Below are 22,215 nucleotides of genomic sequence, written 5' to 3'. Positions count from 1 at the left end.
AGGTCACCACATCAAATCATGAGGGGCATTGATAGACAGGAAGAAACCTTTCCCCTTGGTGGAGGGATCAATGACCAGGGGGCATAGATTTAAGGTAAGGGGCAGGAGGTTTAGAGGGGATATGAGGGATGTGGGGCGGCACGGTGGCACAGTGGTTAGCACTGCTGCCTCGCAAGTCCAGGGACCCCGGTTCGATTCTGGCCTTGGGTCACTGTTTGTGCGGAGTCTGCACATTCTCCCCATGTCTGCGTGGGTTTCCTCCGGGTGTTCCGGTTTCCTCCCACAGTCCAAAGATGTGCGGGTTAGGTTGATTGGCCATGCTAAATTGCCCATAGCGTCCCAGGATGTGTAGGTTAGGAGGATTAGCGCGGTAAGTGTGTGCGGTTGTGGGAAATGGGCCTGGGTGGAATTGTTGTCAGTGCAGACTCGATGGGCCGAATGGCCTCCTTCTGTACTGTAGAGTTTCGATGAGTTTCTATGAAAGCTTTCTCACCCAGAGCAGCACAGTGGCACAGTGGTTAGCACTGCCTGCATCACAGCTTCAGGGACCCAGGTTCAATTCCGGCCTCGGGTCACTCTCTGTGCGGAGTCTGCACGTTCTTCCCATGTCTGCATGGGTTTCCTGTGGGTGCTCCGGTTTCTGGATGTGCGGGTTAGGTTGATTGACCATGATAAATTGCCCCTTAGTGTCAGGGGGACTAGAAGGGTAAATATGTGGGGTTACAGGGATAGGACTTGGGTGGGATTGTAGTCAGTGTAGGCTCGATGGGCCAAATGGCCTCCTCCTGCAGGACTCTATGATGATTCAGAGGGTGGTGGGAGTCTGGAACTCACTGCCTGAAAGGGTGGTGGAGGCAGAGACCCTCATGACATTTAAGAAGTATTTAGATGTCCACTTGCAATGCCAAGGCATACAAGGCTATGGAACAAGTACTGGAAAATGAGATTAGAATAGTTGGGTGGTTTTACCTTGACTGGTGCAGACATTATGGGCCGAAGGGCCTTTTTTTGTGCTATAGACCTCTATGACTCTATGACTACCTTCAGCCTTCTCTTTTCTCTTTATAGGAGCAGGAGTAGGCCACTCGGCCCCTCGAGCCTGCTCCACCATTCAATACAGCTGATCTGATTGTAACCTCAACCCCACATTCCTGCAAACCCTGATTACCTGCCACCCTCTTGTTAATCAAGAATCTATCTAGCTCTGCCCTAAAAACATTCAAAGATGCTGTTTCCAATGCCTTCGGAGGCAGAGAGTGACAAAGACTCGCTATCATCTAGAATGACAGAACTGTTACAGCGCAGAGGGAGGCCATTTGCCCGAACGTGTCTGTACTGGCTCTCTAAACAGACTTCATGGCTTGGTGTCCTTCCCCTGCCTTTTCCGCTCTGCACCTCTGCACATTGTTTCTATTCAAGTAATCACCTAGCCTCAGAGAGAAAAGAATTCTCCTCACCTCTGCCCTTAAATGGGTGACCCCTTCATTTTTAAGCAATGACCCCCAATTACTAGATTTTCCCACTGGAGGGAAATATCCTCTGCACCCCTGCAAAATCCCTCAGGATCTTAAATGTTTCAATCAAGTTACTCTTCTAAACTCTATTTTTAGGGAAAAGGTGTTTATTGTGTTCACGAACCATGAATTTAAAGAATTTTACAGCAGGGAAGGGGAGCACTCAGCTCATCATACTTGTGCCAACTTTCTGAATGTCCCACTTGCCCTGCTCTTCCCCAGAGTTTTGCAGCTTTTACGGGTTCAAATAGTTTATTTTTATTTTTATGGGTAATTATTCCCTTCTGTGGGTCAGGGGGAGAGTGCGGGGCAGGAGTGGATTAAAGGGCCATAAGGTCAGAGGCCGACAGCTCTTCTGCTCAACAGTGCCACTGGGAAGTTAGTGGCTGCTGTGGGAAATACACCCACTGGAGACCCATAATTGCACAGCAGCCCAGGGCACAAGTAAGTGATGGTAGGAGGGGTTTCACAGCGTGAGGGTTGCAGGAAAGGGCAGGGGTCGTGTAGGGGGTCAGCAGCAAGGGCAGGAAGATCAACCTTGCCTGATGCCAGATCCCTTGATCAGACACTGTTCACACACAGGTTTGTCATACTCACAATGTGGCGACGTGCCTGGCCCCCCTGGGGGCAGGAAGAGGCCCTCAATCGGGTATTAATTGCGCACTTAAGGGCCCCAACTGGTGGCAGGGCAGGTAGACCGTAGTGATGTTAGTGTGCCTTTAAGAGATTTTTTTTTTAAATCATGCTCTCTGCAGCTCACAGCCTTGGCTGATGTCATTATGGCATCAGTTTGAACAAAGAACAAAGAACAATACAGCACAGGAAAAGGCCCTTCGGCCCTCCAAGCCCGTGCCGCTCCCTGGTCCAAACTAGACCATTCTTTTGTATTCCCACTCCATTCATATGGCTATCTAGATAAGTCTTAAACGTTCCCAGTGTGTCCGCCTCCACCACCTTGCCCGGCAGCGCATTCCAGGCCCCCACCACCCTCTGTGTAAAATACGTCCTTCTGATATCCGTGTTAAACCTCCCCCCCCTCACCTTGAACCTATGACCCCTCGTGAACGTCACCACCGACCCGGGGAAAAGCTTCCCACCGTTCACCCTATCTATGCCTTTCATAATTTTATACACCTCATATTAAGTCTCCCCTCATCCTCCGTCTTTCCAGTGAGAATGGAGATGTCCTTTTATTGCTGCTTAAATGGGGGGTTGTTTATTTTTATTGGGGAGTTTATGGCTTTGCATTGATTGGAGAAAAACTGGTTAGCAGGTCGGGTGATAGGAGTTTATTTTTATTTTCAGTTTGGAGCAGCAGGTTTGAGCTTTAGTTTTAGAAGAGACAGCAAGTTGAAAAGAAGTCTCTCTCTCCCTGGTTGGGGAAATTCTACAGGTTAGCTGAAAGCCTTCCTGGAGTAGGAAATCTGCTGTTGGTGGCTTGACCTGAAGGTCTGGGAAGCTGTTGTGACTTCAAACTGTTCTGGATGTATCCAGAGAACTGCAGACTTCAACCAAAGGACTCAATTCCAGTATCACGTGAGCATTAGTCATTGCTGTGTTAACTTGTTCAAAGGGGTTTTGTCTATGGCAAAGATCTTGTTTGATTGGAACACATTAGATATCTTTGTTAAGGGTTATACATTATAGTGGTTGTTTTGTTTCTTGTTTGTAACTGATAAAAGTTCTTGCTAGTTTTCTTACTATACATGTTAACTATATTCTTAAATAAACTTTATTTGATAAAATGACACTAGTGGGTCATTTGAATCACACCTGAAGTGGAACATATCATGCTTATCCTAGCCAAATTCAAGATGCAAAATGTATGATCCAGGTGGACTCCATAAAACACTTTGGAGTTTCTGACCTGAACCTAACCATATATGTAACACGTCCAACCCGCCCCCAATGATGCAAAGCCAACAAAAGAGGAAATAAAAGGCCAAGAAACAAAATTTAAAAAAGGAAAAGGCCCAGGAGACCAGGAGCCAAGAAGACAACAAGCCACAATATAAGGGCAAGGCAACATGGGGCAACAAGGATTGGACATGAGCCGAAAGAAAAGAGGCAGAGCACGAAGAAAATGGGACATGCCCTCTCTCTGTCCGACCCCCAAAAAAGAAACCATCCACAGGCCTTCCTGTCACAGACTTAATCACCAGGTTAAAGTCCAACGCGTTTATTTGGTGTCACGAGCTTTCAGAGCGCAGCTCCTTCATCAGGTGAGTGGAGAGGTGGGTTCACAAACACGGCATATATAGGCAGAGACATAATTGCAAGATAGTGATCGGAATGGTTGGTCATTCCAACCATTATCTTGCAATTGTGGCACTGTCTGTATATATATGCCGTGTTTGCAAACCCAACTCTCCACTCACCTGATGAAGGAGCAGCGCTCTGAAAGCTCATGACACCAAATAAAGCTGTTGGACTTTAACCTAGTGTTGTGAGACTTCTTACTGTACCCACCCCAGTCCAATGCTGGCATCTCCACCTCTGAAGTTCAGCTCTTTTATCCATATTTGAACCAAGGCTGTAATGAGGTCAGGCGCTGAGTGACCCTGGAGGAACCTAAACTGAGCATCCGTGAGCAGGTTATTGCTGAGTAGGTGCCACTCGGTGGCGCTGTGGGTGGCACCCTTCCATCACTTTACTGATGATCGAGAGTAGACTGATGAGGTGGCGATTGGCTGGGTTGGATTTTGTGTATAGGACATACCCGCGCAATTTTCCACATTGCCAGGTGGATGCTAGTATTGTAACTGTACTGAGGAGCTTGGCGAGGGGAGCGGCAAATTCTGGAGCACAAGTTTTCAGTACTATTGCTGGAATGTTGTCAGGGCCCACAGCCCTGACTTAATCAGGGTGGAGGAGGGAAGATGGCAGGGACTCACCAGATTAAATATCCCTCCCACCTCCAAACCTGCCATGGGAGAGAGGATGAAATGTTGTCTTTGACTGGGCATTTTCACAGAACAGTTTGTGAGATCTTGCTGTGGGAAAATTGGTGCTGACTTTTCTCCAATACAACAATGACTGTGGTTCGATAATCTCTTCGTTGGTTAGAAAGCTTCTTGGGGCAACTTGAGGTCATGAAAAATGCGATGAAAACACATCATTATTTCTGTCATCAAGCCAAAAACAACATTTACGCATCCGTATATTGCCAACAGAATACTTGCTGTCTCTGAAAGTTACTGTTTAATACCAACTTTATTTTATGTTCCATATGCGTGTCAAACAGAATAAGCAGCAAGTAATATGCAAGCAGGCTTTTTCCGCTGAGGCTAGGGGAGAAAAAGACCAGAGGGCATGGGTTAAGGGTGAAAGGAGAAAAGTTTAAAGGGAATATTAGGGGGGGCTTCTTCACGCAGAGAGTGGTGGGAGTGTGGAATGAGCTGCCGGATAAAGTGGTAAATGCGGGGTCACTTTTAACATTTAAGAAAAACTTGGACGGGTTCATGGATGAGAGGGGTGTGGAGGGATATGGTCCAAGTGCAGGTCAGTGGGACTAGGCATAAAATGGTTCGGCACAGACAAGAAGGGCCAAAAGGCCTGTTTCTCAGCTGTAATTTTCTATGGTTCTAATAGACAGAGCTAAGCAATTCCACAGCCATCAGATCAGATTAATGCTCTGCAGTTCTGCCACATCCAGCCGTGAATGGTGGTGGACAATTAAACAACTCACTGGAGGAGGAGGCTCCACAAATATCCCCATCCTCAATGATGGAGAATCCCAGCACATCAGTGCAAAAGATAAGGTTGAAGCATTCGCAGCAATCTTCAGACAGAAGTGCTGAGCGGATGGTCCATCTCGGCCTCCTCTGGAGGCCCCCAGTATCACAGGTTTCAGTCTTCAGCCAATTCAATTCACTCCATGTGATATCAAGAAATGGCTGAAGGCACTGGATATTGCAAAGGCTGTGGGCCCTGACAACATTCCAGCAATAGTACTGAAAACTTGTGCTCCAAGCTCCTCCAGTACAGTTACAACACGAGCATCCACCTGGCAATGTGGAAAATTGCGCGGGTATGTCCTATACACAAAATCCAATCCAGCCAATTACCACCTCATCAGTCTACTCTCAATCATAGTAAAGTGATGGAAGGGTGCCACCCACAGCATTACCGAGTGGCACCTACTCAGCAGTAACCTGCTCACGGATGCTCAGTTCCGGTTCCTCCAGGGTCGCTCAGCTCCTGACCTCATTACAGCCTTGGTTCAAATATGGACAAAAGAGCTGAACTTCAGAGGTGAAGTGAGAGTGACAGCCCTTGACATCAAGGCAGCATTTGACCAAGTGTGGCATCAAGGACCCCTAGCTAAACTGGAGGGAAAACCCTCCACTGGTTGGAGTCATAGCTGGTACAAAGGAAGATGGTTCTGGTGGTTGAAGGTCAATCATCTCAGCTCCAGTATATCACCGAAGGAGTTCCTCAGGGTTGTGTCCAAGGTCTAACCATCTTTAACTGCTTCATCAGTGACCTTCCTTCCATCATTAGGTTAGAAGTAGGGATTTTCGCTGATGACAGCACAATGTTCAGCACCATTCACCAATCCTCAGATACTGAAGCAGTCCATATCTAAATGCAGCAAGATCTGGACAATATCCAGGCTTGGGCTGACAAATGGCAAGTAACATTCGCAGCGTACAAGTTCCAGGCAATGACCATCTCCAACAAGACGGGACCTAACCATCACCTCGTGACATTAAATGGGCATTACCATCACTGAATCCTCCACTATAAACATCCTGGGGGTTATCATTGACCAGAAACATAGCTGGAGAACGCAAAAATTCACTGTAGCTACAAGAGCGGGTCAACAGCTAGGAATTCGGTGGCGAGTAACTCCTGACTCCCCAAAGCCTGCCCACCATCGCCATTCCTTCACTGTCACTGGGTCAAAATTCTGGAACTCCCTCCCTAACAGCACCGTGGGTGCACCTGCGCCCCAAGGACTGTGATGGTTCAAGAAGCCAGCTCAGCACCACCTTCTCAAGGCCAACTAGGGATGTGCCTAGCCAGCGAGCGACACCCACATCCTTTCAATGAATTATAAGCTCTTGCTATGGACTCAATGCTGTTTGATGTGTAACACACACTAGTGACTGCTTGTCATTTAATTCCTTGTGTTCAAAGTTTGTGAACAACAACAACCTGCATTTATATAGCACCTTTGATGTTATAAAACATCACGTGGCATTTCATAAAAGTATAATCAGATATATTGACACCAAGCCAATGAAGGGGTTGTTAGGGCTGAAGACCAATAGAAGCCTAGGAAGTGAACTCCAGAACTCAGAGCTTAGGCTAAGGCTGCTGGTTGTAAAGAAAGTGGGGGGATGCACAACAGGCCAGGACTGAGGTAACCAGAGATTATAAAGGACTGTAGGGTTGGAGGAGGCTAAGGAGATAGAGTGGGGTCAGGTCCTGCAGTGATCTTTTTACAGAAGATGAGAATTTTAGAATTAAGCTATTTGAGAACCAATGAAGGTCATTGAGCAAAGGAAAATGGTTCCATCATCCACCATGGATCTGTCACTGGGAGCACTAGCGCCGTATCCAAGGGAGCTCTGTTTGAACTAGTCAATCCACTGTGCACCAAAGACAGCACAATTTTGATAAAAGATATCAATTTGAGCTCTTAGGAGGTCATGATCACAAATCTCACTCGAGAGACTGGAGTATAATAATCCAAGTCGACCCTCCTGGTGCTGTACTGAGTGATTGATGCTCTGTCGGAGGAGGTGCCATCTTTTCGATGACGCATGGCATATTCCATGGCTCCACCAGCCCTTGCAGGTGGTGGGGTGCCTTTTTGAACCATTGCAGCCCCTGGGGTGTAGGTACACCCACAGTGCTATTAGGGAGGGATGCAGATGAACATCAAAAATCCCAAAGCACTATTTTAGAGGTAAGCAGGGGAGATTTCTCTGGTGTCCTAGTTGCTGTGAATATCCAGTATATAATTTGCATGTTTTGGAATATAACTTTCGGTTTTAACATTAAAGTTTTAACTGTAGATAAGTGGGCCATTGGATTAAGAAATCATACGCATTGCAAGCAAATGCATTACAAACAAGCTTTGAGTTAATTACACTTACAAGCTAATCTATGTTTGTCTTACAAGATCAGAGGTAGAAGTGTAAAACTTGAACAATGAATGGATCATCTTTGGGATTGTAATGGAGCCTGAAGATTCCCATTTCCTTCAATTAAAAATTAAATTCTGTATGTGGTCCCAGATCAAAAGAAGGTAAAGCCAGGGCTTGAACAAGAAAGTTCTTTACACGGCCCAACAATTCTGGAAGAGGGGTTGGCAAAAGTCCATTGGCAATATAAATTATTATGGATTAAAGAATCAAAGAGTTGTGTTGAAGGTAAAGTAATAGCATTTCTGTTGGAACCATGCCAAAGCATGTTGCCAAAGAGTTAGCAAGTAAGGGTGGAGCCTTGGGTTACTTTCCTTCCCTTTGTTTTATTTACTTGTGTGTATTTGCTGACAGAAGCAAGCCATTGAGTTTGGGGGACAGACCAAGGCAATTGTAGCTTTGCTTTGATGAAGGTGTCGGGTGGGATTCTCCCAAAACAATTCTAAGTGCCGAATTTGCGTAAAAACTGGAGTAAATCCCAGCGGGATTTTCAAAATGAATCTCCCACACTCTGTGCACTGCAGAGTGCACTAGCGTGAATTATGCTGAAAATCAGAGGTGGGGCCTATTCCCATCCGAGAGGCCAGCAGCATAGCACTGAGTGCACCACTGCGCATGCGCCAATCTGTCAGCGCTAATATCGGCGCATGCGCAGTAACCCCGCACTGCTTCCCCAGCCGACCCTCCCACCATCTGATCAATGGCCTCCCAGATATGTCTGGGCCAGCCCCGACTTAATTGCCCCCATCATTTCACCAGATTGAGGGACCTGATGGATGATGATATTCAGTTAGACGCACCCTTTAAGCCTAGAAAACAGTCACTTCATCATTCACCGCGTGGAATGCGGGTAGGGGCTTAATCTCAGTTTTGGATTTTGTGAGGGGAAAACCAGTTGGAAAATTTGCTCCAACTTGCAGCTAGAGGAAGAAAGCCCCAGTGGTCCTCACAGAATCTCATGACAGAAAACTCAGCAGAGTTAGCTTGGGAAGCTGTTGTGTATCTGCTTGCAACCGGAAAAAGGAGCAGAAGTATCCGCAGTCGTGAGGCTGTAAAGAAAAGGTGCAAAAAGCTAATGGAAGAATCCCACAGTACCTTATCTCGGAGAATTGTTGGAACATGAGGAAAATTAAAGTGAATTCTGGAGGGCTGTGGCATAGCTTTGTGTTGGTCCCAGGAAAAGTAAGTGAATTTTCAAGAGTTTGTAAGAAAAGGGAACTCTTGGGGGGAAATAAAGAGTAGAACTGAGTTCAGAACAGAGGTCTTACTAAACTACAGTGTTAAGTTAGTGGTGCTTGCATTGTTGAATTTCTCTTTCTGTACAATACGGCACGGTAGCACAGTGGTTAGCACTGCTGCTTCACAGCTCCAGGGTCCCAGGTTCGATTCCCGGCTCAGGTCACTGTCTGTGTGGAGTTTGCACATTCTCCTCGTGTCTGCGTGGGTTTCCTCCGGGTGCTCCGGTTTCCTCCCACATCCAAAGATGTGCAGGTTAGGTTGATTGGCCAGGTTAAAAATTGCCCCTTAGAATCCTGGGATGCGTAGGTTAGAGGGATTAGTGGGTAAATATGTGGGGGTAGGGCCTGGGTGGGATTGTGGTCGGTGCAGACTCGATGGGCCGAATGGCCTCCTTCTGCACTGTAGGGTTTCTATGATTTCTATGATTTCTAAGTTTGTTCTTCCCTAAAAGACAAAAAAATAAAGTTTGTTCTTGTTCAAAATCGCTTAACCTTGTGGCATTTGTCGGTTAATTGCTGGATGTTCAGGTTTCACCTTTAAGCTTCACTGGGCCTTCGCAGTATCATTGCTTAGTCGATGTTTATTGCCCAACCAGCGTTACTAAAATCAGATTATCTGTCGCTATCACGTTATTGTTTGTGGGAGCTTGCTGTGCGTAAATTGGTTGCCACATTTCCAACTGTCCAGCAGTGACTGTACTGAGCATTTCACTCATTATAAAGCACTTGTGGAAATCCTGAGGGTGTGAAAGGCGCTATATAAAGGCATGTTTAAAAAAAATATTTTCGGAGGCTTGCAAGACATCTACCAAATATAATTGTTCCAACGGACAGCAGCAGAATTCCTTGAGTGGCAGTTTTGTTTCAGATACAGTTTCCTCTTTGTACAACGCAGTAACCAGAAACAGGTGATGGGATGTCAAGTTCAATTGAAAACTGACCAGTGTATTTCTTTCCTCCGGTACTAAATGTAGACACATCTATCCCTGATTTCAGAGGCTTAACAAAGCACAGTGTATTTAAAAACCTTGACTGATTGAAGTGAGGCCCCCGGGAAATATGTACCCAGTTTGAGTTCACACTATACAATGAACACTGAATGGAGACACTGAGATGACAGTTGTGCATTGACATCATTGTGCTCATTCCAATAAGACATGTCAAGTGTGAACCTTGGACCCTCAGGCATTGGCAAGGGAAGATCCCAGGAAATTTATACGTTCACTGCATTCTATCTGACTCCCATTGGTTTTCTCCTGCCTTCCATATTTGTAGACTTACTATCCCACCGTCACCACATAATAACGAAAAGATGTTTGGCTTCCTTCGGATCTGCTTTTCACAAATTAGGCTGGGGAGAAGGTGGTGTAGCGGTAATGTTACTGGGCTAGTAATACAGAGAAACTAGAAGCAAGAGTAGGCCATTCGGCCCTTTGAACCTGCTCCACCATTCATTTTGATCATGCCTGATCATCAAAATCAATATTATGATCCCCCCCCACGCGCCCCCCCACGCTCCCCCCCCCCCCACCCCACCTACGTCCCTTGATCCCATTAGCCCCAAGCGCTAGATCCATCTGCTTCTTGAAATCACACGCTCTGAAGACAGGGGTTCAAATCCCATCATGGCAGCTAGTGGAATTAAAATTAAATTAATAAATTGAAAGCGAGGGCATCATTTTCCCATCCCGCCTGCCCGCCCGCCACGGGAATCGGAGCAGGCAGACACGGACCATGCAAAGATCTGTTGGCCTCAGGCAGGATTTTCCAGTTTTTGGGGTGAGGGCAGCCATAAGATCCCGTCCCTAGTCTCAGACCTGGTGACCCCGACAACTGTCATCAGTTGACATAAAAACCCATCTGGTTAGGGAAGGAAATCTGCCATCCTTATCCAGTCTGGCCTACTTGTGACTCCGGGCCCACAGCAATGTGTTTGATTCTTAACCCCCCCACCCCCTGGTTAGCAGATAGGAAGCAAAGAGTTGGCATAAATGGGTCTTTTTCTGATTGGCAGTCAGTGACTAGTGGGGTACCGCAGGGATCTCTGCTAGGACCCCAACTGTTCACATTATATATTAATGATTTGGAAGAGGGAACTAAATGTATTATCTCCAAATTTGCAGATGATACAAAGTTGGGTGGGAGGGTGAGCTGTGAGGAGGGTGCAGAGATGCTTTAGCGTGATTTGGACAGGCTGAGTGTGTGAGCATCTGCATGGCAGATGCAGTAAAATGTGGATAAATGTGAGGTTATCCACTTTGGTAGCAATAATAGGAAGACAGATTATTACTTGAATGGGTGTAAATTGAGAGAGGTGGATACTCAGTAACACCTTGGAGTCCTCATGCATCAGTTGCTGAAAGTAAGCGCACAGGTACAGCAGGCAGTAAAGAAGGCAAATGGTATGTTGGCCTTCATAGCAAGAGGATTTGGGTATAGGGATAGGGATGTTTTGCTGCAATTGTATAGGGTGTTGGTGAGGCCACATCTGGAGTAGTGTGTGCAGTTTTGGTGTCCTTATCTGAGGAAGGATGTCCTTGTTATAAAGGGAGTACAGCGAAGGTTTACCAGGCTGTAAACCTGGTTTGGCAGGTCTGTCATATGAGGAGAGACTAAGTCGGTGAGGATTATACTCACTAGAGTTTAGAAGAGTGAGAGGGGATCTCATAGAAACTTATAAAATCCAAACAGGGTTAGACAGGGTAGATTCAGAAAGAATGCTCCCGATGGTGGGGGAGTCCAGAACTAGGGGTCATAGTTTGAGGATAAGGGATAAATCTTTTAGGACTGAGATGAGGAGAAATTTCCTCACCCAGAGGGTGGTGAATGTGTGGAATTCACGACCACGGAAAATAGTTGAGGCCAAAATGTTGTCTGATTTCAAGAAGAAATTAGATATAGCTCTTAACAAAGAACAAAGAACAATACAGCACAGGAACAGGCCCTTCAGCCCTCCAAGCCCGCGCCACTCCCTGGTCCAAACTAGACCATTCTTTTGTATCCCTCCATTCCCACTCCGTTCATGTGGCTATCTAGATAAGTCTTAAACGTTCCCAGTGTGTCCACCTCCACCACCTTGCCCGGCAGCGCATTCCAGGCCCCCACCATCCTCTGTGTAAAATACGTCCTTCTGATATCCGTGTTAAACCGCCCCCCCTCACCTTGAACCTATGACCCCTCATGAACGTCACCACCGACCTGGGAAAAAGCTTCCCACCGTTCACCCTATCTATGCCGTTCATAATTTTATACACCTCTATTAGGTCACCCTTCATCGTCCGTCTTTCCAGTGAGAACAACCCCAGTTTACCCAACCTCTCCTCATAACTAAGCCTTTCCATACCAGGCAACATCCTGGTAAACCTCCTCTGCACTCTCTCTAAAGCCTCCACGCTCTTCTGGTAGTGTGGTGACCAGAACTGGGCGCAGTATTCCAAATGTGGCCGAACCAACGTTCTATACAACTGCAGCATCAGATCCCAACTTTTATACTCTATGCCCCGTCCTATAAAGGCAAGCATGCCATATGCCTTACTCACTACCTTCTCCACCTGTGACGTCACCTTCAAGGATCTGTGGACTTGCACACCCAGGTCCCTCTGCGTATCTACACTCTTTATGGTTCTGCCATTTATCATATAGCTCCCCCGTACGTTAGTTCTACCAAAATGCATCACTTCGCATTTATCAGGATTGAACTCCATCTGCCATTTCTTTGCCCAAATTTCCAGCCTATCTATATCCTTCTGTAGCCTCTGACAATGTTCCTCACTATCTGCAAGTCCAGCCATTTTCGTGTTGTCCACAAACTTACTGATCACCCCAGTTACACCTTCTTCCAGATCGTTTATATAAATCACAAAACAGCAGAGGTCCCAATACAGAGCCCTGCGGAGCACCACTAGTCACAGGCATCCAGCCGGAAAAAGACCCTTCCACTACCACCCTCTGTCTTCTGTGACCAAGCCAGTTCTCCACCCATCTAGCCACCTCCCCCTTTATCCCATGAGATCCAACCTTTTGCACCAATCTACCATGAAGGACTTTGTCAAACGCTTTACTAAAGTCCATATAGACGACATCTACAGCCCTTCCCTCGTCAACCATTCTGCTCACTTCTTCAAAAAACTCCACCAGGTTAGTGAGGCATGACCTCCCTCTCACAAAACCATGTTGACTATCGTTAATGAGTTTATTCCTTTCTAAATGCGCATACATCCTATCTCTAAGAATCCTCTCCAACAACTTCCCCACCACGGACGCCATGCTCACCGGCCTATAATTTCCCAGGTTATCGTTCCTACCCTTCTTAAATAACGGGACCACATTAGCTATCCTCCAATCCTCTGGGACCTCATCTGTGTCCAGTGACGAGACAAAGATTTGCGTCAGAGGCCCAGCGATTTCATCTCTCGTCTCCCTGAGCAGCCTTGGATAGATTCCATCAGGCCCTGCGGATTTGTCAGTCTTTATATTACCTAAAAACCTAACACTTCCTCCCTTGTAATGGAGATTTTCGCTAACGGGTCAACACTCCCCTCTGAGACATTCCCAGTCAACCAACGCATCCCTCTCCTTTGTGAATACCGACGCAAAGTATTCATTTAGGATCTCCCCTACATCTTTGGGCTCTAAGCATAATTCCCCACTTTTGTCCCTGAGAGGTCCGATTTTTTCCCTGACAACCCTTTTGTTCCTAACGTATGAATAAAATGCCTTGGGATTCTCCTTAATCCTGTCTGCCAAGGACATTTCGTGACCCCTTTTTGCCCTTCTAATTCCTCGTTTGAGTTATTTCCTACTTTCTTTGTATTCCTCCAGAGCTCCCTCCGTTTTTAGCTGCTTGGACCTAATGTACGCCTCTCTTTTCTTTTTGACCAGTCCCTCAATTTCCCTGGTTATCCACGGTTCTCGAATCCTACCCTTCCTATCCTTCTTTTTTACAGGCACATGCCTATCCTGCAGCCCTAACAACTGTTCCCTAAAAGACTCCCGCATGCCAGATGTGGATTTACCCTCAAACAGCCTCTCCCAATCAACAGCTGCCAATTTCTGCCTAATCCCACTAAAGTTAGCCTTCCCCCAATCCAACACCTTACTCTTGGGACACCACTCATCCTTTTCCATCACTATCCTAAAGCTAACAGAATTGTGGTCACTATTTGCCACATGTTCCCCTACCGAAACTTTGAAAACCTGACCGGACTCATTCCCCAGTACTAGGTCCAGTATAGCCCCCTCTCTAGTCGGGCTATCTACATATTATTCCAAAGAACCCTCCTGTACGCATTTTACAAATTCCTCCCCATTCAGAGTCCCAGCTCTAAGCGATTTCCAGTCTATACCAGGGAAATTGAGGTCTCCCACTACAACAACCCTATTTTTCCTGCACCTATCCATTATCTCCAGACATATCTGTTCTTCCACTTCCACTTCCCTTAGGGTAAAGGGATCAAGGCAGTGCAGCGAAGGTTTACCAGGCTGATTCCGGGGATGGCGGGCCTGATGTATGAGGAGAGATTGAATAGGTTAGGATTGTTTTCGCTGGAGTTCAGACGAATGAGGGGAGATCTCAGAGAGACTTATAAAATTCTAACAGGACTAGACAGGGTAGATGCAGGGAGGATATTCCCGATGGTGGGGAAGTCCAGAACCAGGGGTCACAATCTGAGGGTTTGGGGTAGGCCATTTAGGACAGAGATGAGGAGACATTTCTTCACGGAAAGAGTGGTGAGTCTGTGGAATTCATTACCACAGGAAGTAGTTGATACCAAAACATTGAATGTATTCAAGAGGCGGCTGGATATAGCACTTGGGGCAAATGGGATCAAAGGTTATTGGAAGAAAGCACAATTGGGCTATTGAGTTGGACGATCAGCCATGGTTGCGATGAATGGCAAAGCAGTCTCGAAGAGCCAAATGGCCTCCTCCTGCCCCTATCTTCTATGTTTCTATATTGGGGGAAGGGGGGGATCAGAACATTGAATTTGATGATCAACCATGATCATAATGAATGGTGGAACAGGCTCGAAGGGCCGAATGGCCTACTCCTGCTTCTAGTTTCTATGTTTCTATGAAATGGCCCAGCCACTCAGTTTAAGGGCAATTAGGCACGGGCAACAAACTGCTGGCCTTGCCAGTGATGCCCAGAACTCACAAAAGGAAAAAGACTGGGGGTGGTCTACAGGAGTGTAGCCGCAGGGGGCACCTGGAATGTTTGAAGTTATCTTATTGATGCTGAAGATTGGACCATTAAATGAAAATGAGCTCAATCGTTTCGATGCATGTTATCACCCTCAAGTGTCTTGAATGTATAAAATCAAACAGGATGTGTATTTCACCCAGGGCCTCCCTTCAAGGTTTTGAAATGTAGTGTGCTTAGTTAAGCTTCTGAAATTTGAATACATGTGTCTATACTCAGTCCCAACACAAAAAGTGCATGGGTCGGATTTCAATTGAACTTGACATCCCATCACCTGTTTCTGGTTAGTGTATTATACGGCCAGCAAATAGAACGTGAAACAAAACTGCCACTCAAGCAATTCTGTTCCTCACAGTAGACCAATTATATTAGGTCAGGTTCTTGCAAAGCCAAGAACAGCCCAGGGACCAATATCTTCATCACAATAGCACATGTCATTCAGTTCATAATTGGAGTGTGTCAATGTTTACAGGAGGCTCCCAGGAGAGTGCTAATATTTATAGAGGGTCCCAGTGAGTAAGATAACATGTATAGGAAGTGTGGAGTATGTTAATATTTACAGTGAGTGTGGAGTGATTTAATATTTACAGTGCGTGTGGAGTGTGTTAATATTTACAGGGGGTGTGACGTGTGTTAATATTTACAGTGAGCACAGAATGTGTTAATATTTACCAGGGGGTGTGGAGTGCATTAATATTTACAGTGTGTGTGGAGTGTGTTAATGTTTACAGGGGGTGTGTCGTGTGTTAATATTCACAGTGAGCACGGAGTGTGTTAATATTTACAGGGGGTGTGGAGTGTGTTAATATTCACAGTGAGTGTGGAGTGTGTTAATATTCACAGTGAGTGTGTAGTGTGTTAATATTTACAGTGAATGTGGAGTGTGTTCATATTCACAGTGAGTGTGTAGTGTGTTAATATTTACAGTGAGTGTGGAGTGTGTTAATATTTACAGTGAATGTGGAGTGTGTTGATATTTACAGGGGGTGTGTAGTGTGTTAATATTTACAGTGAGTGTGGAGTGTGTTGATATTTACAGGGGGTGTGTAGTGTGTTAATATTTACAGGGGATGTGGAGTGTGTTAATATTTACAGTGAGTGTGTAGTGTGTGTTTTTACAGTGTGTGTGGAGTGTGTTATTATTTACAGTGTGTGTGGAGTGTGTTATTATTTACAGTGAGTGTGGAGTGTGTTAATATTTAGAGGGGGTGTGGAGTGTATTAATACTTACAGTGAGGGTGGAGTGTGTTAATGTTTACAGGTGGGTCCCGAGGAGTGTTCTTTTTAACTGGTTCCCCAGTGAGGTTGAAACCCCAGGCCAATGAACCTGTGTGAATAACCTGTGATTTATGAATTGGAGGCGCGGCTTTGCACCTTCTGCTTGATGCGTCTCACTGGGACGTGTGCTACCCATGGACAGAGTTTCTAGACTTGACTGATCCAATGCTTTCCCACCTGCCACTCTCTGTAAACTTGAGCTCATTCAGCATTCTACTGCAGATTGTTAACTGATCCAAGTCCCATTGGGCCATTGCCTCTGCGCTTACTGACCTGCAGAGTACCTGGTCCAGCAAACGTCAATTTAAAAATTCTCATCCTTCTTTCCCACACTCACCGTGGTTTCACCCCTCCCTCGCTCTGTAATCACCTCCATCCCTTCTGTGATCTCCGCACTCCTCCAACTCGTGCACGTTGCTGATTTGAATCCACCATTAGCAGCCGTCTTTTCAGCTGTCTAAGGATTGGAATCCCCTCTGAGACCTCTCCGCCCCCAGTTTCCCCTCCTTTCAGACACCGCATAAAATTTACCTCTTTGACTAAGCTTCAGGTCTCCTGTTCCAGTCTCTCCTTATGAGTTTCCGTGCCAACGCTTTGTCTGGAATGGTTAACGTCACTACATAGATACAAGCTATTGCGAGCATCGCAAGCAATGTTGGGAGAATGACCCAGATGTTAACAGTTCTGCACAGTAGTCAGAACATTTAGACAAGACAGTCTAAACACTCAGTGAGTGTGAGGAGGTTTGCAGCCTCCCTGATTATCGCTGTGCAGAAGTTATAAACTTAGCAGACTGCCAATTGCCAGCTGTTCGCAGATAGCAGGGATTCCTGGGTAGTGTGTCCAGCTCCATAAATAGCCATCGAATGCCGACTGTCCTTTTGTTATCTGATTCCTATTTTATCAAAAAGAATTAATCCAGGAACGCGGGATGGTTGCCATAGCCAGCATTCATTGCCCGTCCCTTGTTACCCATTTGGTAAAACCGAGAGACTCACTCAGTCAGCTCTGAGTGGCATCTAGGAGCTAGCCCCATGTGTTGTTTGTGGACGGCACGGTGGCACAGTGGTTAGCACTGCTGCCTCACAGCGCCTGAGACCCGAGTTCGATTCCTGATTTGGGGTCACTGTCTCCCCGTGTCTGCGTGGGTTTCCTCCGGGTGCTCTGGTTTCATCCCACCATCTGAAAGACATGCTGGTTAGGTGGATTGGCCATGCTAAATGGAGTGTGGCGACTAGTGGATTTTCACAGTAACTTCATTGCAGTGTTAATGTAAGCCTACTTGTGACACTAATAAATAAACTTAAACTTAAAACCTTTTGTAGGACTGGACTCATTTATAGGTCAGACCGGGTATGAACAACAGATTTCCTTCCCTAAAGGACATCGATTTTGATTTGGTCTGATTTATAATTGTCATATGTATTGGGATACAGTGAAAAGTATTGTTTCTTGCACGCTATACAGACAAAGCATACTGTACATAGAGAAGGGAAGAAGTGAGTGCAGAATGTAGTGTTATAGTCATAGCTAGAGTGGCGAGAAAGATCAACTTAATGCAAGGTAAGTCCATTCAAAAATCTGACGGCAGCAGGGAAGAAGTTGTTTTTGAGTCAGTTGGTACGTGATCTCAGACTTCTGTATCTTTTTCCCAACGGAAAAAGGCGAGAATGTCCGGGGTGCGTGGGGTCCTTAATTATGCTGGCTGCTTTGCTGAGGCAGTGGGAAGTGTAGACAGAGTCAATGGATAGGAGGCTGGTTTGCGTGATGGATTGGGCTACATTCACGACCCTTTGTAGTTTCTTGCAGTCTTGGACAGAGCAGGAGCCATACCAAGCTGTGATACAACTGGAAATAATGTTTTCTATGGTGCATCTGTAAAAGTTGGCACAATAAGAAGTCTCACAACACCAGGTTAAAGTCCAATAGGTTAATTTGGAATCACGAGCTTTTGGAGCACAGCTCCTTCATCAGGTGAGTGATGTGAGACTTCTTACTGTGCACAGTCCAGTCCAACACCGGCATCTCCACAGCATGTACAAGTTGGTGAGAGTTGTAGCGGACATGTTAAATTTCCTTAGGTTCTTGGTGACTCTATCTGGACACCTAAAAACGTGAAGGTCTTGGCCATTTCTACTTCATCCCTGTTGATGTAGACAGGAGCATGTTCTCCTTTACGCTTCCTGAAGTCAATAACTATCTCCTTCATTCTGTTTACATTGAAAGAGAGATTATTGTCATCACACCAATTCACCAGGTTCTCTGTCTCTTTCCTGTACTCTGTCTCGTCACTGTTTGAGATCCGACCCACTACAGTGGTGTCGTCAGCAAACTTGTAAATTGAGGTGGAGGGGAATTTGGTGCATAAGGAGTATAGTAAGGGGCTGAGGACACAGACATGTGGGGCACCGGTGGAAAACCAGTGAATCAGATGAGTTTATTATAATTATTGGACAGCTGCACAGTCAGTGATGGTAACATTTTAATTCGGGGGCAATTCTCCAATGCCCAGGGGACACCTTGGCACTGCCCACTGGGCATGGGGCAGTGCCAAGGGGCTGAGGCCTAATGGGAATGGGGCCAGATGTGGCAGGGCTTTATGAGGGCAGGGCCTGATGAGGGCAATCAATGGAGGAGCGGGGGGGGTCGCGCCACAACTCTATAGCCGGGATCCGTGAGGGAGGGAGGGAGGCCAGCGATCGGAACTGGATCAGTATGTCCTTCACTAAACTCTTCACTCTACCCTTCGCTCTATCCTTCGCTCCATCCTTCACTCCATCCTTCACTCCATCCTTCGCTCCATCCTTCGCTCCATCCTTCGCTCCATCCTTCGCTCTACCCTTCGCTCTATCCTTCAACACCTTGTTCTCCTGTAGTACAAATTGCTGTGATAGTTTGAAATTTGACATTCTTCCATTTGTCCTTTCAGCAATATGTATTGGGATTTTCCATTTTTCTTCCCCATGTGCCCTGCACTGTCCACCACTTAAAGCATTAAAACCCAAACTGACTTTGGAAAAAATGTCCCAGCACTGTTGCAGCAACAGTGAACCTCCTCTTTCAGAGGCACGAGCTGCCTTTAAGTAGCAACCATCACTCATGGTATCCAGCACCCTGCTGATGCATGGAGCCAGTGAAGGGAGCACAATACCATTGAAAAGAACAAACTGCCGCAATTCAATGCTGTGCCTGCAATGTATGGGTTCAACAGGCACTGTGATCTCCAGGCCTATCTATGGGACTGAGCCAGTGTCTTCCCCTGCTGTGTGGGGTTTGTTACATTGAGCATCCCTATCCCCATTGCAACAAACTGCACGTGGAATCATCACTGACTGACTGAGTTGGAAAATGCAGCCAAGCTCCTGATCTCAGAACTGGGCTGGACCCACTGCTCATTTCCCACATCAACAATCCATGGAATCATACAATCCCTACAGTGCAGAAGGAGGCCATTCAGCCCATTGTCTCGGCATCGACTCTCTGACAGAGCATCTGATCCAGCCGCCCCCCCCACCACCCCGCCGATTCCTGTAACCCTACACATGAGCAATGAGGAATGACTGTGTAGATGATGTACTGGGGAGGGTGGGGGAGAGGGGGAGTTGTATCCCTTGAAGAGGTCAATGTCTTCAGATTTGGGGGGTGGTTGGGGGGTTTGCAGGGGGGTGGGGGGGGGGGTGGAGGATGGGAATGGTGGGAAATGAAGGAGAAGCATGAAAGTACCATTTAAGCGTTTACCTGCCCAGAGGCAGAGAGGTAAAGAAACTTATTTTTTAATTGGAGAAACAGGATCAGACGGTATGCATCAGGGATGTACTCACCTCAACCGCAGAGACAAAGAGTCCGTCAGTGCGATGCCGGTTGTGTGCCTCAGGCAGAGGCTGATCCACCTAATCCACCACATCCCTGGACACCCATCTGTTAGCTAGACTGTCCAGTCAGCGCTGAATCCTGGACAATGTTGTCCTGTAGACTCACTCCCGCCGGAACCTCATTGATACAGCGGCACCTCATTGATAGGGCGGCACGGTAGCACAGTGGTTAGCACTGCTGCTTCACAGCTCCAGGGACCTGGGTTCGATTCCCGGCTTGGGTCACTATCTGTGTGGAGTTTGCACATTCTCCTCGTGTCTGCGTGGGTTTCCTCCGGGTGCTCCGGTTTCCTCCCACAGTCCAAAGATGTGTGGGTTCGTTTGATTGGCCACGTTAAAATTGCCCCTTAGTGTCCTGAGATGCGTAGGTTACAGGGATTAGTGGGTAAATATGTAGGGATATGGGGGTAGGGCCTGGGTGGGATTGTGGTCGGTGCAGACTCGATGGGCCGAATGGCCTCTTTCTGTGCTGTAGGGTTTCCATGATTCTATACCACTCAAACTCTGACACCTGATTGGTCAAGCTTTGAAAACATGGATGCTGTGCTAATAAGAGGTGGCTGTTTGACATCGGAATTTTGTCCACAATTATGATATGAATGGCCAGTTGTCATAATTGTAATTTGCTTGTCGGTACTGCACCCAGAAACCTGCACTCCACTGATGGTTAGGCACAGTATCCATGAGGCTGCATGTGTGGCCTTCCGGCATTCAGTCTCACTGAAGCTGTGGGTTAATTTGGCTGCAATACAGCAGGTTTTATTGAATCCTACAATGCAGAAGGAGGCCATTTGACCCTACGAGTCTGCACCGACCACAATCCCAACCAGGCCCTGTCCCCATAACCTCATGCGTTTACCCTAGCTAGTCTCCTAACACTAATGGACAATTTAGCATGGCCAATCCATCTAACCTGCACATCTTTGGACCGTGGGAGGAAACTGGAGCACCCGGAGGAAACCCACGCAGACACAGGGAGAATGTGCAAACTCCACACAGACAGTGACCCAAGCCGGGAATTGGACCCTGGTCCCTGGCGCTGTGAGGCAGCAGTGCTAAGCACTGTGCCACCATGCCGACTAGGTTTCAGGATAGCTCAGAGCTCGAGGGTACTTGGAACTGGCCATTGGGGAAGAGATCCAGGGGAGGATGTAGGTCCTTCGAGAAATCCCTGACCAGACACTCTGCTTCTCCTGGTGACTCCCCCGAGGTGTCCAGCACAGCGGCACAGCACTCAATCCTTTTAGACAAGGTCCTCAGAGTATTCCCAGAATAAATGCTGCTCGAGTGCTGAAGTCTTGACGGAATGTCCCGAAAAGTCTCTCAAAATGAGTCCTCTTTGAATCATAGAGTCCCTACAGTAGTGCAGAAGGAGGCCGTTTGGCCCATCAAGTCTGCACCGATCACAATCCCACCAGGCCCTACCTCCATAACCCCATGTATTTACCCTGCTAATCCCTCTGACACGAAGGGGCAATTTAGCATGGCCAATCAACCGAACCTGCACATCTTCGGACTGTGAGAGGAAACCGGAGCATCCGGAGGAAACCCAAGGAGAACGTGTAAACTCCACACAGATAGTGACCCAAGCCAGGAATTGAACCCGGGTCCCTTGCACTGTGAGGTAGCAGTGCTAACCATTGTGCCACCGTGCCACCCCTCTTCACAACTTGGCAATGGCCATGAAATGTTGGGTATCACTTTAAATGGTGAGTATCCCTTTAAGTGCCGTTTGAAATCAACATCATTGCTGTGTTTACTTGTAAATAGTGTTAGGAGCGGCGATAATCAGCAAACTGCCTCTTTACTGAATTATTTACCTGGCAATCAACATTTTAACAATTCTCTGGACGATGGCACCTGGCACACGCTTCACCTCCTTCACCCACTGGGCATCCTGCATGAAACACAGGCTAAACTGGTGCTTCAGCTTATAACATCAGGGGCGGCATGCTG

The 22,215-nt window shown here is 46.8% G+C and overlaps 1 protein-coding gene across 2 annotated transcripts in view; it reads right to left on the bottom strand.

The window, feature by feature from the left end:
* miga1 (mitoguardin 1) overlaps nucleotides 1-22,215 on the bottom strand; it is a 121,341-nt gene that overhangs the window by 43,799 nt on the left and 55,327 nt on the right. The gene's annotated exons all lie outside the window — the stretch shown is intronic.

Source organism: Mustelus asterias, chromosome 8 (genome assembly GCF_964213995.1).
Source record: "Mustelus asterias chromosome 8, sMusAst1.hap1.1, whole genome shotgun sequence".
NCBI lineage: Eukaryota > Metazoa > Chordata > Chondrichthyes > Carcharhiniformes > Triakidae > Mustelus > Mustelus asterias.
This window is presented reverse-complemented; position numbering and strand designations above follow the sequence as displayed.